The sequence below is a fragment of the Heterocephalus glaber genome, unplaced genomic scaffold (assembly GCF_053883595.1).
Source record: "Heterocephalus glaber isolate CG9 unplaced genomic scaffold, H.glaber_assembly_v1.0 deba00001481, whole genome shotgun sequence".
NCBI classification, from domain to species: domain Eukaryota; kingdom Metazoa; phylum Chordata; class Mammalia; order Rodentia; family Bathyergidae; genus Heterocephalus; species Heterocephalus glaber.
The window spans coordinates 57,284,495-57,297,293 of record NW_028258317.1 but is presented as its reverse complement, the minus strand read 5'-3'; the positions used below and the strand labels follow the sequence as shown (position 1 = coordinate 57,297,293).

Here is a 12,799-nt window from a genome sequence, read left to right as displayed (position 1 = left end):
GGACAAATTTAGCAAACATATTTCATGGGTAGAAGCTGTTGAATACAGATGCTTCCTTCCTACAAAAGCATTCTTTTCCTACTCATCCTTTACTTTTAATAATAAACTAATCATAGTTTTGTTCTAGCCAGTGGCCCTATCCGTTCCGTTGTCTCAGGGACTGTACTTATCACACAGATACATGTAACTCACAACTGCTGCAAAAACTTAAGGGAGCTATGAAGCACAAAATATCAAGAACAACAAAAAATAAAATGATTACTGCTGCTTATCACTTCAAGTTCTTCAAGGAAAAAAAGTCTAAAAAGAAACAGATTAAAACATTTTTCAAACTACAAAGATGTGTATTTCATAAAGAATGATACTGGTGTTCTTTGAAGTCTTTTAAGATGTTTTTGCTCCACCTTTATTGTTTCGCAATGGTGATCAAATTAAAATGATCCCCAAAGTTATGGCCATAGGCCTGGTATTCACTCCTATCTAACATCACATGCACAGATTGGATATTATTTAGATGCCCCGGTTTTGTTAACTGCAACTGTTACTAGCGCAGTTAGACAAAGCTTTGCAGAGCATCCTATATGAAGATGCATGTGCTATGTGAAATTCAGATATAACGACACTCATGGGGTGGTTTAGTAGACAGGGTCGAGCATGTTTAGAAGAACAAAGCCTGCCCTTCATAGCAGGGTCTCAGATGAACCTGTGCTAGAGTCCCCTACCTTACTGTGTTGTATGACTAGGATTGCAGTGGACAGTTTTCTATGCCTGCAGCTTATAAATCAACTTTTGTTTCCATAATTTAAGATGGCACAAAGAATTAAGGGAGCATGGCAGCAGTATAAAAATCCTGATTAGAGGGCCAGGGATTTAGCTCAGTGGGACCGTGCCTGTCTTGCAAGCTCAAGGTCCTGAGTTCGATCCCTGGTGCCAAAACCAAAGCAAAGCAAAAAAAAAAAAAAACCTGATTAAAAAAATTAAGCTAGATAATCTAAAGTAAATTTTTATCTTCTGAAATTAAATTTGTGTGACTCCCGTGACATGAGGATAAGTCCCACTCTAACATAATTATTGTCATAATGCCCCGATGTGCAATAGTCTGTGTGAATCAGAATTCACATCCTTTAAAATAGTTATTGCTTAAGCAAGCCATTCAGAGTAGATTTGGGCTGTGTAGCTAGATTGAAATGCACTCATACAGTTAACTACACAGGAATGTGCTTTTCATTTCACTTGTAAACTCATATAAATACATGATCAAAAGGGGCAACAGGTTCATAGCAGCTAACACCCTAAGCCAACTCTGAAGCATGAGGACTTGACTGATTTCTTACTAAAACAAATCTGTCCTTTTACAAAAAATTTCCCCCTTAAAATTAAGGCAATGAAATGGCTAAAGTTCCTAAAGTTCTTTTTATGGAACAAAAATATACATGCATTTTCCTCCTCAAGTTCAGACATCAGAGTATGATTAGAGATGTGTATTAATTACACAAAGCCTGTGACACAGGGTGGAGAGAGAAAGGAGAGGAGGAGAAACAAGACAGGGGAGAAAGGAATAAACTAAAGTATAAACTAAAAAGAAGCTAGCAAACACTTGGTGACAATTTTTCTTCCTGTTGAATGACAAACCTAATTATTTGGGAGGAAATATTGGAAAGCACAAAACTTCATAAGCTTTTTCAATGTGTCTCTCATTGATTCAAAACTTCCGGGGTGATGGAGGGGAGGAATTTACTAAAATGAAAACTCCAGGGTCCAACAACCACAGGTTCCAACTGAAGGTCTACAATTAGGCCCAAGAATCAACTGTTAAAATTAGCTCCTCAACTGACACAGGTGATCTATGAGCAACATTTTGAGAAACATTGCTTAGAACATGACCACCTAATATTTAATAGCAAAAATTCTAAACTTTGGCTAGACCCCTATGTTTTGATCAAAGAGGAAAAGGCACTGAATATGTGTCCATATTTGTTTGTACATACATGGTATTACATTTTGAAATTTTCAAATAACCATTCAAAATCTAGAAGACAGTGTATATGGCAGATTGTGGCTAACACCTAACAGCAGAAGCTGATTCAAATTTGACCTTTCCTGTTTCATCACATTCTGTGTCAAAGTTTCAGGCTCTCCAAAATCCAAAATGGCCAAATGAACTGAGGAACAGGACAAGACTCAAGTCAACTTTCAGCAATTCAGTGCACTCTGCAGAAAGGATCTAAATTAAGCGTAGAGTTCTGTTGTTTGTTTTACACAAAGGAAACCACCAACATTAGCCACAAATTCTTCTAAACTTTTTAGAAAGGCCATCTTCTGCTTCTGATCCAATGTAGGAGGAGTGCTGCTTGCAGTGAATTTGTTGAAGGTATCTGCTAATCTCTGATAAATTACTGGGTGTTGCTGACTTAACAGTAATGTTTCTACCAGTTCAGAATATTCAGCCTGGTGCAAACACACCAATGTGTAGCAAGCTTCACCAGCCACAGTGGTCATCTCTGTGTTGTGCTTTTGCAATACCAGCATATCAAAAACCAGCTTAAGAAAGTGCTGAGTTGATAGAAAAAGTGGTGAATCTGTTTCTTGTGCTTTTGCACACTGTTCAGCTAATGGTGTCAAGGCCTCTAGGCAGAGCTGGCAAACTTCCGAGCTCATTGATGTCATTCCTAGTTCTAGGGAGTACATTAGACTCTTAAACAGAAACTTGGGAAGCTGTAGCATTTTTTTTTCAGGGAAAATCTCACAGATAAATGTGATTAATTTGTAGTACTGGTTACAAAGCGTTGGAAACTTCAAAAGATCTTGTGACATCAGGGGAAGAATGAGGTTTACTCCATATAAAACAACATCAGCTGCAGACACAAATCTGTTTGATGCTTGGCCTGGCTCATGTCCTGTAAAGACTTCATCTGTATCTCTGAAATCTATGAATTCTTTTGATAGAAGGTTAGTAAGAAGTTCCATAATGAGAAGCAGGTCTTGGTATTGTTCTTCTTCTGCTGTAACATCTATTCTTTGCCATCCTAAATTATTTTTAGAATATACTTGCAACAAAGTAAGGCAGGCTTCATATAAGTTCATAGTTTTGGACTCTCCAAGATAGCATATCTGTTTATGTGCAACTTCAATGAAAACTTCTTTAATAAGATTGACAGTCTCTGGGGTACTTTTGTAAACTTCCATCAACCCAATGCAATTGGTAAGGAAGTCCATTAAAAAATTAACAAGAATGGCCACATTCTCAATCTAGGTGGCCTCCTCAATGCCACACAGGGCCTCCAGCATGGCAGTGATCTCCTCCTTGACCTCCTCTTGCTGCCACATTTGGTGAAAGTTTTCTTCATTTATTGCTCTTAAGAATCGCCACTGAAGTGGTTGAATAACCTCTGTCCAACACTGCTGCTTGGCTTCTGTGTCCATATGTGCAAAGCCTCCTGAGACTAGAGCCTTCATCAGTGTCCTCTGCATAGGACTGGACAGGAAATTAAGAGGTGGGCTTCGGCTTGCAAACTGCTTAGCTAGATTCCACCAATTTTCACATTGAATTAATAAGTTTGCCTTTTCTCTTCTTTCCACCAAAGTGACAAGGGGCTGCACAGTATCATTTTCAAGGTCCTGCTCACACTCCAGACTGAGAGGTTACTGATGACTTTTTGTAAGAGGTAGCCAATAATCTACTGAGAATCTTCTGTATCTGCTCCAAATGCTGTAATGAATGGCAGACTTACCTGATCATATAGTTTTTCATCCACAAGGAGATAAGTCTTGGCCCAGCATTTTAGAAACCAAACAATATCTTTGCCCATTTGCAGGCTTAGTAGATGAGTAAGATCTGCTCTTATTGCTCAAGATTCAACTTCTGAAACTCTTAGAATGTCAGATAGCAGCCTAATCACAGAATCTGTTCTGTTGTATCCTGAGATGGAAGAAGCTTTTTCTCCTGGAGATACCAAAATTTGAAGTGTTGTATTAAAGTCAACTTCAGATGAATGCTTAATAGAATATTCCATTATTTCTGGAGGTATTAGCAGAGTCTCTCTCTGAGTATCATCAGCTAAGAGGTAGCCTGTAACTAAAATCAGCCAGTGAATATCTTCATAGAGATCATCAAGCATTTTTTTGTCAATGGTGCTTGAACAAGGTGAAGTAAATAATTGCTGCTGATGTCATTGTAACTGACCATGGAGTCTTGTTACCCTTTCCTCTAATAAACTTGTCAGAAGAGGTATACATTGTTCTGCAGCAATTCTTCCTAGCATTCCTACACTGGCTAGTTGATCAGAAAACTGGTCTTGGTCATCTTCTTGAAGTTCACTTATTTTTGATTCCTCACGAGAGGGCACACCATTGGCAGTCAAATTCCTCATGCCATCTGCAGCAGCTAGGTGGCCCTGGATATAGGAATTGAAAACTGCATGTTTAGAAAAAAAGCCTTTATAGAAATGTTTATCATCTTGGACCAAAGTTAGCCAGGACTCCAGCAATTTATCGTATGCTTCCATGTATGCCATATCATCTTTATCAAGGACTTCTTCCAGTGCAGCACATCGCCCAGAACAAGTGAGGTGTGTGAGGCAGTTAAGAAAGGAGAAAAGTTCACTAGAAATGGCAGTTAAAATATTTCGAGGGAACACCCTTATCAGGCTGATGATAATGCTGGAAATTCACACAACTTTCAAATCTTCAATTTCTATTCCATTAATAGTATTCAGTAATCCTTCAAAGAAATGTGCTAGATCATTAACTTGTGATCCTTCATTGGGGAAGACAGGTCTCTGCAGAGATGCTAACTGCACAAGGCACTGCAGAGAATCTTGTGCCATATGTGAATCTTCTCTGATTTTTCGATGTACTATGGAGAAAAGTTCCATAACTCTGCTGTCCAGAAGAGTCTCCCACCAGGACTCTGTTGGGTTCAACAGCACATTTTGTGAGGATTCAAACATACTATATAATATCTGCTCAAATTTGGAGGAAGAAAGTTCCAGCTCAAGACTTGATTGGCCAGTGCAAGGTAATGCTGAAACACAGAGGACATCTGCGCATTGAGGTTTTCCTGCCTGCAGAACTTCAAGAGCCAACATGAAGATCTGACAAAGGTCTTCTTCCTGAAAAACTCTTTTGCAGTTGCCATGGAATTCCATACTCAGTCCAATGTTGCTAGTCTTACTTGAACTTGAGAATTCACTCAATAATGCAGTTAGAATAGAACAGGCCAGCATTTGCACAGTGGGATTGCCACTACTTATCAACTGTCTGACTTCATGAAAAATGCTTTTGCAGGCAATTGATTTATCTAATGATCCTCATTTTACAATTACTGCTATTGCTAATAGAATCTGTTCCCAAATATACTTTTGAAGGTTGGGCCTCTGTAAGACATAGGTTAAGAGGAATGTTCACAGGGATTCAGTGCTGCCTTTTTCCAAAAGAATTCACTCTTGGATGACTGTCTCCATTATGGCAGTGGCAGCTTGGAAAAGGACATAGTCCACTTTACTAGTTTTCAAAATAAGCTTGCACACTGCAAATGGTGAGTTTGATTTTCTAAATGATAAGAATAACTAGAGGAGCTGGACAGCTGCTCTGAGGTGAGGGTTGCAGTAGCCGGTGCAGGGAGATGCCGGCAAGAGGCCCTTACAGCTCCTGACATATACAATTTGAAGGAAGAAATGTTCACTTTGGCTTGTGATTTCAGAGGTTCAGTCTATGGTCAGTTGGCTCCTTTGCTTTGCTTTTGCTCCAGCAAGGCAGAAACATCATGCTGATAGGACATAAAGGAGAAAAGCTGTTCACATCGTAGTGGCTAGGGAGCAGAGAGATAGGGAAGGAGCCCAAGAAAAGATGTACCTTCCAGAGTTGTGTCCCAAAGACACTTTCTCAACTAGGCCCCATCATCTGTTTCCATTAATGTCTAATAATGCCGCCATATTATGATCTCATTGTTGGTTTAATTTAGAACCTCCACTATCCAGTCACTTTCCAAAAGTCCATCAGCAACCAAGTTTCCAATATTTGAGCCTTTTGGGGGTCCAGTTTGGATCCCACCCATAACAGAGAGGATTCCTGTATACAGAGCCTCCAATATGTGTCTGGAAGGTTAACATTATTGGTGCCATTACTGAGAAATTAACACATACCAGACTGCGTATGTCTTGCCTCTAATCATTAGGACCCTTCCTGATAATTTAAGGAAGTGGTTCTCAAACTTAACTGGGTACAGAATTACATAAAGTGCTTGATATGAGATCCAAAGATTTTGATGGGGCTGGGATTTTGCATTTTAACCATGTACTCTGGTGATGCTGATGTCTCTAGCCCTGAGGTCACACCTTGGCAGGTGCAAGTTTATGTGCTTTGCCAACATCTCACATGGTAATTTTGCACCCAGATTAGGACATGAACCATGGATTAGCCTGGCTGAGTCAAAGGGCTATAAGTCTCCTTGCCTCAGAACCTTTCCATCTTCTATTTAGTGAATGTGAAAGAATGCATTTAGAAAGTCTGTGACGCACCCACCACACACACTTTATTGCCACCTGTTTTCTGCTCTAGCTTAGGGAAATCACTTACTTGGTAAACAATTATATAATTTCTAGAACTGATCAGGAGAGACACTATGAATATACTATATCAGGGAGAGACATGTAAAAAATGACCTCAAATAAGAATAAAGAATTAATGAATTCTAGATTAAAATTTGAAAATATTTGTGTATAAGGAATGTATACCCATTTTAATCCCACTAAAAGCCTTACATTTGCACATTGCTTGATAAAGGTTTGGAAACTTCCATACATTTGAACCAATTTCTTTCTTCCTTACAAAATCTCTGAACACTATTAGTAGTTTTACAACACTGTCATACAGGGTAAAAGAATGAACTGATTTCTTTAAGGTCTGTCAGCTTGTAAATTCAGAACACTGGTTTTCTGAATTTCATGTAGTACATATTCTCACTAGTTAAAAAAAGCATTCAAATCCATCTTTATGAAGAATGAAAAAAATAATACTTTCTAATAGGTTAGCTTTTATTTAAAATATGGTTATCCTTAATGACTGAAATCATTCTCTGATTTAATCAGAAATTAAAAACCAGAGTTTTCATTAGCAGAGGCAGATGGAGTCAGATTTTCAGTTCTAATTAGACTGCTGTTATTAATATAGAGGGTTAAATACGCTACACTAAAAGTAAGGAAAGGCAAAAGAAAATTCAGTATTAATTCCATTTCTCAGTATGCACACAACCTTAATAATTCCACTTAGGTAAATAGAGTGTCATAGACTTGTGGTCAAAGATGATGCAGAGGATCCTCTTTAAAGGATTCTAGGACACAGGAACCTTGAAAGATGCTTTGTTCCCTTGCACTAGGCAGGGAATACCAAGTGTTCTTCATGCTCAGTGTTAATGCAGGGGAGTGGAATTGTAAAGTGATATTCTTTCCTTTACATAATAATTGAAGAAACTTGTGATATTGAGCCTTCGTAGACTTAACTGGATTACCCTAGGGCACTTGTGGAAAGAAGTCTCTCATGTAACAGGTGATCCTAAAAGTAGAACAAAATTTTATATTCTATTATATCAGGAGCAATCTCTGTTTTATGCCTGAGGTCCATTCAAATTTAAATTCACACAATCCCATATTTTACACTTTAAAAAACCAAACCTTTTGAACATTCTTTCCCTCTCAGGTTTGCCTCTGAGGAACTATCGCAAAATGAACCAAATGTTTAACATGGCAAATTATGTTACTTATGTAAGAGGATTTCTGAAAACCTGCAGCACTGAGTATTGAAGGAAGTCACAGAGAGGAAGAAATTAAGGTAGAATGTATCATATAAGGTTTACTTGCCACATCTTTGGGGAAACAAAAACAGTGGCGTATCTAATCCTGATGGCTTTGCAGCAGAGCTGAGTTAACATTGTGTGGAAAAAGGGGTCAAGCTTTTTCTGTTACAAACAGAAAAAGTTAAAAAGTTAAAAGCAGTAAAGCTCATGCAAGTGGTGGTCCAAGCTTTAACCAAAGAACAAGTCCTTGTGTACTCTGTGGAGAGGTCTGAGGCCTGCGTTCATTCTTTTAAACAACCTCTTGCAAAGGAGGAGAGAGCATGGTCTCGGACTTCATCTTCAAATGTAGAACCGATGAGATATGTTGCCAGGGTCCTGCTCCTCACATCTAAACAGATGAGAGGATTTACATTCTCCATTCACTTAGTTGTTGATCTCTTGTAAATAGCACAGTTAGAGGCATCTGCTTGTTCTTCTTTATTGGAAAACATACATCACTACATCTGAGCTTAGAGCATCCTAAAGATAAAAGTGCATCCCAAAGCTAAATTTCAATTTCAACCTGCTTTGTATCTGGAACTAGGTGTTTAAATAACACAAATGCATGCTGGTACTACAATTCATTCTACTGGTATTCAATGAGACTTTAATGACAACAGTTTCACATTTTAATAGCTGTGGTTGCAAAGCATAGAAACTTAGTATTTCACTTTCTCTCAATTAGCCCTCTCAAAAAATGCTGAATATTCAGCATAATTATTTTTGGGCCAAAAAAATTATCTTCAGTCCTATAAGTAACGGCACTCTATGGTTAATCACCTATGGTGATAATTTTTGAAAGAATTTGTTGCTTTTTGTTGTTTGTTTCATTTATCTTGCACTTTGCAGCTAGTTAATAAAGAAAACTGTGTGTTGGTTAAGTGTGATTTTGCATATTTTTATTTAAAATTTTGGTTTTCTTAATTAAGTAATGGTTTATTTAGTTTTGCTTCACCGTTACTTTACTTTAGACTTTTGTTAAATATGACCTGTGGTAGGTAATATTGGGGAGATAGGAGTGTGCGTTGTCTGACAGGAAGAATTTTCTTTCCTACTTGGAAATACTAGCAACAGATTTCTTGGTACAGAGACTGCCCAGAAAACTGCCAAGCATATTATAAGGTCTTAATAAAATGGTGAGGAATGAATGAATATTAAAAAAATTAACTTAGATATATAGATGAATAAGTAAATAACTGAGTGATGATTGCCTCAATAAACAAGTCACATGTTGGTTGTGCTAAAGGAGGTAGAGAAAGCAAAATGAATCCAAACAGAAAAAACTGTTGGAAGCCTCAGGATCTGTCAAATGTTTATGTATATTATCTTGATGAAAGGATAAAAGGAATTAATTGAGATCTCTGCAAACATTTTATTAAGCATAAATTTTGCTCAATAACTAGATATTATATTTCTTAAGGAATTTAGCCTTAAATGATAGACAAGATCTGGCCTCTCAGGAACACAGTAAATGTGCATTTCTATGGCTGTAGAAAAGAAAAAGGCATACCTAGGAAACACCAAAAAACTGGTGTGCCTATTTATGTTGAGTATAGGACTGGAAATAGAAAGCCAAATTAGAAGGAGACAGGAATTTGGCATTTTTATCTTATAGAAAATAGAGACTCAGTGAAAATGTTCAAGTTGGCTAATGGCACAATGAATATGTTATTTTCACAGTAGAATGCCAAGGGTGAAAATAGAGAAAATAGAGAGTTTTAAATATAGGAAATAGCCAGCAAGTTACTATTCCACTTCAAATATTTGCTTGGACCAGTGAGATAAGACATGAGCCATGGATAAGTAAATCCTCATGCTGATCAATACATCCATTGTCATAAAATGTAAGCGGCAGAAGTAAAAATTCATTACAATAAGTATTTCTTAGCACTTAAATTATGCTTTTCATGGGTATTAACATGTAATTCCTAACGCTGTCTTCCACCCATCTTCAGATAGCCACGCCATGTGGATTTCACTTTTCTGGCATTTAAAACTGACCTAAATGACTGTATTCCAACATTTAAAAAACTCAATTAACAATTACTTAAAAGGGATCTTTAACAGTGATTGGTGGGAACATCTCAGATTAACTGAGAATGAGCATGATTTAAAAGAAAAGCAGCAACCAAAATTTCACTGAGTTCTTTCTGAAAATATTTTAGAGATATTCTAAAAAAGTTTTCAATTAAAGGTGATATACAAAAAATGAAATAAATATACTTTGCTTCTTAGCATGCAAATTTCACTAGGTGATAGATGAAATATCTGTAATTAACAATAGGAAATGATTTTTTTCTAACAATCTAAAATTTTTCCTTCTATATTTTATTCAGGAAGATTAATCACATGCAAATTCAGTTATTAACACTTCCTGTGTGAGGAGAGAAATCCTTGAAAATATGACCTCTATCAGATCATTGTCATATTTTTACTTCTGAGAACATACAAGAATAATATAGAATAATACATATGAAAATTTTATCAAGGTATCTGACTAAATTTAATTACAGAAAGCACATAAATTTAAATATAGCTAGGCATCTTTGGAAACTATATGTAATAGGACTTTCAGAAAGGAAGGGAAGGTGAAATTTCTTAATGAAAGTAACCCTCAAAAGTCAATTCACAAGCTGTGGAATGAAAATATTATTGGAAACAAAAGCACCACAGTAATAGGCTAGAGAAATTGTTGGGTAACAAGGTGAACTTACAGTATAAATCATTTCTAATGTAAATGTGGATAATTCTTTTCCAACACTGATTATACAATGGGAAAGGAATAAATAGATAAAATTCATAAGAATAAGAGAAGCAGAAGGCTTCAGAATTAGACATCTGCTAGAAGTCTCCTTTTGCTTCAAGTAGAAGACAGTATTCATCAATTGCCTTCTAATATTTTTAATCTTTCAAAAGTTTTATGTAAATGAAAAGAACCAGAATTTAATTCATTTAAAAGGAAGGTATTTGTTGATAATTGAATCTGTTAGAAATATAAAAATATGAAAATCTTAAGAATGTGATGAGCCAAGGAAGGAAAATGTCATGAAGTGTAATCAACTGCTTACTACTAGAAAGTGCTATTTGTTCTACAGTGCATTCTGCACTTGGCTGCGGGACACTCTCCAAGAAATCCTATCTTATCTTAGGCCATTTTGTGTTTCCGTATCAAGTTACCAGATGCTGGGTAATGTATAAAGAAAGGAAGTTTATTTGGCTCACAATTATCATGGCTGAAAAATCCAAATAGCTTGGTGCTGATCTTTGGTGAAGGTTTCCTGATTCCATCACATGATGCCAGATACCTGGGATCAACCTGTACTAGCAATGGTGCAGTACGCTGACCCCACCCACTCAGGCGCAAACCCCTTCCTGCCTTCTCTCAGACTACCCTTCACAGGGAAGGTTGATCAGATGCCCCCTGAACTCCCAAGACTCTTCGTCATTATGTGGTCCTATAATTTGGTCCTAGTTCCCAGAAGAAGACAATTTTGCAAACAAATTCCCTGAATGGGCCGGCACAGTGTTTTGTCTATGTCGTCATCTGAAATTAGACCGTCAAAATGCAGCAGGTACACTCATTAAGGTTAGAATCAGAAATGCCAAAAAAAAAAAAAAAAAAAAAAAAACCAGCAACCCCCAAAAACCTTATCCATACCCTCAAGTTTCTGGGTAGCCTTATTGTTATTCAGAAATCGAATTTTAAGATCATAGACTTTAAAAACCATCTGCAATAATAATTCTGATGAATTCTTTTTATTAGTCTTCTATAAAATTCAGAACTCTAGTGAATGATGTTAGGCAAACAAGAATAGTTTTCTGAGAATAATCACTTGAAAGTGTTATTTTGATGGTATATATGTAGTAATGATGATTTCTCAGAAAAGTCAGAGATCTTTAAATTAAGTGTAGTTTATTATATAAAGAAAGTAGGGCCGGGGATTTAGCTCGGTGGTTTCACCGCCTGCTGTGCAAGCGGAAGGACCGAGTTCAATCCCCGGTACCGAAAAAAAAAAAAGAAAGTAATATCTTTTTTCCCCCTTGGACCCACAGTTCACCATAAATCAGAAAAATCTGTCATGGCCTGATATACTTTCTCCTGAAAAACCTAAGGAAAGTGTCCTAAGCATTGAGAAAATACATCATCATCTGAAGAGAGGCGGCACAGGGCTGCAGAAACACAGTCTGTGCAGAAACGTCAGGCACATACCCTCCCCTCTGGCAATAAGATGGGCTTCCCTCCTTTTACTCTTTGTAACCAGAAGTCTTCGAGTACACTCCATGACAGTCTTTATCGTTTCTTTTTAAATGCTCTTCCAGCTAAAACCACAGCACGTAATTAGTTAAACAGGTTACGGTAATAAGAAAGAGTCCATGCCATTGTGGGAATCCGAGGGCTCAAGGTGTGTGACATATAAGGGTTATTTATTCTGTCCTGGGATGGCAGACAAATGATAAGAACTGATTATAGTGCCAAAGAGAATTTTCTCAACTGAGTATTTTACTGAAAATGAGTCATATTTTAAAATGTAAGAAATGACTAGAAATGAATATGTTAGTTTGTTATCGTAACAGATTTAATAATAAAACAGCAAGCAAACTTTGCTCATGAAAACTTCTTCAAGACATACATGAATCCAAACTGTTATTACTAAATCTCATACTGTTTAATTTCCTGTCTTATTAATATGATAGCTGTCAGTCTGTTTCTTAAAAAATTGATTTGTTTTGTCTTTAATAAGAGCCCCAGTTTCCCCGAAGCATTTGAAGTTTGTGAAAATGAAAAACTCTTTAGTAGCAGGTATATAAATTAGGCAGATTGAAATGAGTAAATGTTTGTCACTCCTTTATCCAGTGCTAACCAATCAAAAGAAAATTACACAGATTACAAAAACTATGAGACTCTTTAAAATCTTGGAAAGTTGACAAGAAGACAAAGGAGAGGGAAGTCTGTATTTTAAATACTCC

At 36.8% G+C, this 12,799-nt stretch overlaps 1 pseudogene; it reads right to left on the bottom strand.

The window, feature by feature from the left end:
- Positions 1-2,229: 2,229 nt before the first annotated feature.
- On the bottom strand, positions 2,230-5,477 carry LOC101699421 (exportin-4 pseudogene; annotated as a pseudogene).
- Positions 5,478-12,799: the final 7,322 nt, after the last annotated feature.